This window comes from Nanorana parkeri, unplaced genomic scaffold (genome assembly GCF_000935625.1).
Source record: "Nanorana parkeri isolate BGI_ZX_2015 unplaced genomic scaffold, ASM93562v1 scaffold260, whole genome shotgun sequence".
In the NCBI taxonomy this organism is placed as follows: Eukaryota; Metazoa; Chordata; class Amphibia; order Anura; family Dicroglossidae; genus Nanorana; species Nanorana parkeri.
In genome coordinates, this window is record NW_017306528.1 from 734,861 (window position 1) to 740,494 (window position 5,634).

At 38.9% G+C, this 5,634-nt stretch overlaps 1 pseudogene across 1 annotated transcript; it reads right to left on the reverse strand.

Annotated features, from left to right (window-relative positions):
• Positions 1–572: 572 nt before the first annotated feature.
• On the reverse strand, positions 573–1,814 carry LOC108787407 (annotated as a pseudogene). The gene is made up of 2 exons (XR_001941256.1): positions 1,742–1,814; positions 573–951 (listed from the first exon to the last, which is right to left on the reverse strand). The product of XR_001941256.1 is annotated as a 60S ribosomal protein L37 pseudogene (transcript).
• Between the last annotated feature and the right edge of the window lie 3,820 nt (positions 1,815–5,634).

Here is a 5,634-nt window from a genome sequence, read left to right on the forward strand (position 1 = left end):
CGTCAGTCAATTTTGGCACAAAACCGGAAGATCAATTTATCTTTTCAGCACGACAATGACCCAAAGCATACTTCCAATTCAACAAAAGAATGGCTTTACCAGCAGAAGATCAAGTTTTGCAGTGGCCCAGCCAGAGCCCGAAACTGAATCTTATTGAAAATCTGCAGGGTGACCTGAAGAGGACTGTGCACAGGAGATGCCCTTTCCATAGGACGGAATTGGAGCGCTTTTGCAAGAAGTGTGGACAAAAATTCCCAAGAGAAGATGTGCACAATGATAGACTCCTACCCCAAAAGACTGAATGCTGTCATAAAATCAAAAGGTGCTTCAACAAAGTATTCGTTTAAGGGTGTGCATATTTATGCAACCATGTTATTATAAGTTCTTTAGTTTTATTTTTCCCCATTTAAAGATTTCAGTTTGTTTTTAATTGAATTGTCCAGATAGAGGTGGAAAAAAATCTGAATTGATTTATCTTGGTCTGATTTTTACATCTCAAAAACCTGGCATTTTTAAAGGGGTGTGTAGATTTTGATTATTTTTTTTTCCTTTGACCACATTTTTTTTTTTTCCTTTGACCACATTTATTTTTTACAAATATCAGTTCTTAAGAGGAGCTGGAAGCTGCAACTGCGGCTCTCTTGGGTTTAAGTGTTGTACCTTCACTGAATCCATTCCTGAACCTGCGGTACACAACCTTCAGATGTCTCATGCGGCCGGTGCCGGTGGTGTTGCGTCTCTTGGCCTTAGCACTCCAGTTGTACTTTCTCTTGCGCTTAGCTGGGTAGCCGCACTTGCCGCAGGTTGACTTCTGTAAATGGAAGGCTTTAGACCCACAGCGACGGCACAGAGTGTGCGTCTTATTGTGGCGCTTTACGAAAGACGATGTTCCCTTCGTGATCTTTCCCAGCGCCCGATAGGATAGAGGTGTGTAGATTTTTTTTATATCAACTGTAGATGAACTTCACTAACAAATTAAATCTGAACTCCAAATAACACTTTTTAAGCAGTTACAGCAAACGTTTTTTTTTTCCCTTTATGAATAAAGATTTTACATAAGTGAATAAAAGCTGACAATGTGTTAATTTGTTTGTCTCAACCATCTATCAGCCACTTCTGCTGTCGTAGGAAGTTGAAAAATAACAGATTTACTGGTTGGATCAGCAGGTAAATATAAAAAATCCTAAAAAAAAAAGAAAACAACTGCAGCCACCACATACAGAATTGATAAGTTGCGCTATATTAAAGTTCTGCTTTTACGTTAAGATACGCATTCATGTTCCTCTTACTGAAATTGCAGAAGCATGTCGATCAAATATTAAAGAAGAACTCTGGACAAAACTTGTATTAACCATTGCAGAGGGGGTACCCCCTGCAATGCAAGGGTTAACTGCTCATTTTTGTCTAGGTGCTAATACTCACCCAAACCACAGAGCCGGCTTGCTCTTAGACCAGTCCTTCCAGCCTCTCTACCCCTCCACTGCAGGCGTTTAAGATCCCGTAAATTATCATGTTCTATACACTGTGGGGACGCTGAGACATCAACATTTAAATGCTGCAGCATAGGAGCAGACAGGCTTCAGATACCACAGAAGCAGGGAGCCAGCTCAAAAACGAGCATTTAACCCCTGCAGTGTGGGGGTAGCCTTGTGGGGCTACCCCTACTCTGCAGGGGCTAATAAGAGCTTTGCCAGCAGTTCTTCAAGTCATTTTTTTTTTCTATGGCTCATCCCATCCTTACCTGGGCTATTTTCAGAACAATTCACACTGTCCTTGTTCTGTTCACAAACATGGCCATCGTCCATGCTTTTCATGGTATGCAGACTTGGCAGCACACTAAATGGAATTGTTGAATTGTGCTATCTGTAGGGTGCATCTGTTATAAAGTGTCTTTCCTCAACTAGCACCATAAAGACCTTTCTATGCTGAGTTAATAAAATAGTGCTGAGGACCCACAGTCTGTTATTACAGTTTTGCTCGATAAACTTGTAAAGGCAATTGGTTAGACACCCTGTCTGTTGCTATGCTGAATAATAATACTCTGGAAAAATGCTCTATATGTTGTCATAATCATGCCAACAACAAAAAGGTCAAACAATTAGTCAATGCAAAAACCATCAAAACCATGTCTTGAAATCACTTTTATTTTGTATTTCAGTTTCAACAACAATAATAAAATGAATGTATTGCACAATATTGGCAAGAAGGCCTGTATTAAGAGGTAAGCCTCTTCAGAAGAAGGTCAATAATGGCAGCTACCATGGTTCACTCAGCAAAGGTTTACTTTAACCAGTTGACATCCGCGGTGTTAAACCCCCTTCCCATCCAGGGCATTTTTCAGTATTCCGCGCTGCGGTACTTTGAAAAGTTAAATCCAGGTGGTGCTATTGCAAGCAGCGTACCGTGTTATATACAGGTGAAACTCGAAAAATTTGAATATCGTGCAAAAGTTCATTTATTTCACTAATGCAACTTAGCCGTCTACCAGGAGATTTTGGAGCACTTCATGCTTTCTTCCGCAGACGAGCTCTATGGGGATGCTGACTTCATTTTCCAGCAGGACTTGTCACCTGCCCACACTGCCAAAAAATTTCTAAAAATTGTGGATCTGGGTTTTCGTGAGCTGTAAGCCATAATCATCACAATTATGACAAATCACGGCTTGAACTATCTTGCTTTGCATTTAATGAGTCTATCTCATATATTAGTTTCACCTTTTAAGTTGCATTAGTGAAATAAATGAACTTTTGCACGATATTCTAATTTTTCGAGTTTCACCTGTATGTAGAGTGGTACTAGACTTTACTGTGCACCATTGCATTGGGGATGAACTGCATTTTCCATTAGCTACAGCAGACTCCCCTCTGCATTATCACTTCCTCTTTAGCTCTATTACTGGATTTCAAAAATGCAAATATAACGAACATTTATCAATTCTACACTACAAGGCAATGCTAAACAGGAGCAGTAAGGCTAATTCTAAGACTGATTTACTGCAAGTTTACAGCTTGATTCATAAATTCTTACCTTGGCTCCTCTGAAGTAGTACTGAAACACCATTAAAACTGGCCCTGACCATGTCTTAAAGGAGAAGTGCGGGCAGTGTAAAATATACTCTCCCCGCAGCTTAGAGGCAGCATGGGACACTGCCATTGTCTATAACGAAGGCTGAATGTAACTGATGAGTATGGTGTAACCGCTGATCGCTCACAGTGTTCTACCTGCAGAGAACAGTGACTGTCAGGTAGGGATACATAAGGGTATTTCCATAGAACATGTGATTCACCTCCCTACTTCCCACAATGCCTGAGTGGCTGAGCAATGCCACATGCATAACTTTAAACCAGTCATGAAGTTTTAAGAATATTTGGGGGGCTGCAGTGGTGAATTAGGGGTGGTGGGAAATTGTGGGAAACATAATTATGGACTTCTCATTCAGGTGGTAGCCAATGAACCTGGTACTTTGTCTGGTGTAGGTAAAGTAATGTTGTTATGACTTTATCAAATATTGGTAACATCGCTTTGGTTCTATCGTGCACCTGAACACTTTTTAGGCGCTTTATTAAATTTGGTTCTGTTTTTTTTAGTATTGTGAGTGACAGAGGGAACAACCTGGAATGGCCATGTCATAGCCCTATTGCTATTGTGTAGTGGTAGCAGGGCAATTATTAGGAAAGTAAATTTTCACTTAATCAAGTGAAATTTTGAACTATAATATGAAGAGGAATTTAATTATATATGTCTCTTTAATGGCCTAAAGTAGAACTGAAGCCAAAACCTTCTTTTTTTTTTTAGTTTTGGATAAAGTAAGGGATCCCATTTTAGTGGATTTCTCTTCCTGTGCCATAGTTACAACAGGAAGTGAGAAGAAATCCCTTCAAAGAGAAGATAAATTCCTGGTGGTTGGAAGATTTCCCATCTATTTCTGTTCTAATGACACCCCAAAATTTGGGATTTACTTTCACTGATAACGGTCACCAGGACAAATAGAGTGGGTGAATCTCACTAACACAGACATCAAATAAATTCTGACAGGTATTCTAATCCCTCTCAACTCCATCCAATTTTGTTTCTTAAGGTTTGGCTTCAGTTGCAATTGCACTGCTGGTGTATAGTGCAAATATAGCCTGATATTATAGAGCTATTTATTCCAAACTACATAAGGCTGTTTCAGGCTTTTTGGCCATCATCAGTGCAGTGTATGGAAACCTTGATTTCTATGCTTTTTTTTGACATGTGAATACTATTTGACATACGAATTCAGAAATCAAGAGATCTCGCTGCACTCCTTACCGAACAGAAAAGACCCGTATGGTCGGGTGGGTGATTGTAGTGACCACGGATAGAATCAGATTGTAGTGACCGTGATAGAATCAGAAAGAGAAATAACGTCACCAGCACTCCAAAGTATAATAAAGCAATAGTCCATTTATTGGCGCATTTGAATGGCAATGTGTCAATAAGTGGACTATTGCTTTATTATACTTTGGAGTGCTGGTGACGTTATTTCTCTTACTATTTGACATATTCACGTAACATGTGAATACCTTCTGTTCTAGGAAGGATTTATTGTGCTACACAGTTATGAGTTAAGGTCATTCTGATTGTTTTAGTCCCTTCTCTGCAAAACCTGATCCGAGGATTTTGTGGAAAATGGATTACAATTGTTGTTGGTGTTGTGGTCTCCAAGAATGGAATATTTTATAGTCTGATTTTTTTTTAGTCCCTTCTCTGCCTTTTGTTGGCCACTGCGAAATAATCATCACCTCAATATCTGTGATATATAAAATGACCCATAGAGGGTGTCTTCCCATCATCCACTAACTTGCGGGTAATTAATGTTTTCTATTCTCTATAAACACCATAACAAAAAAATATGTATGTGTCTTTGTGTGTTTTTAAATAGAAAAAGACTATCGGAATGATTTTCGGAATAAAATATGATCACTTTATAAAGTTAATGTTAATTTGCTCTGTAAATTTTCACTTAGCCTATTTAATTTCTTAGTGGACATACACCGTGCTAAGTGAATGGCCTCTACTCCTTTAGTGAATCAACCTCTAAGCGAGCCCGTTTGCAGCTCTGAAAAGCATTTAATGGCCTAATGCTGTTTAAAAAACATCACGTGAATTTATTTTGTCTACGTGATACATTTAACAGTTTGTATGATGTTTACATTCTGTAAATTGGTTTCTTTTGGATCATATTCAAATGAATGGCTGAATGCAAAGCATTGCTAGCAAAGCTTACCGTCTTGAAAGTCAGGTTTGGCCGATAAATGTATTCTTATTTCCTGAGTCTCTTATCTTTTAGCTCAGTTCACTTCAACTAGTTCACTTCTGTAAGTACTGTAGCATGGCCTAGACTTCGGTTTCTCCAGGGCGATAGGTGTTCCAACTTGTTCTATAAGGAAATACAAATCCCAATACACGTTCCATATGTTATGCCCCAGAATGGCACTGCTGGGAGATAACTTATGTAAAATGTATTTGATATATTCAGTGACACTGTCTAAAGAAGACGTTTGATTGACAATGACTAGGGGATATTTTTGTCACGCTGCTTTATAAAGAACATTGAACAATTGATGTCAGTGCCAATAACAACTATGAACTCATAACCTAATGCTCTAT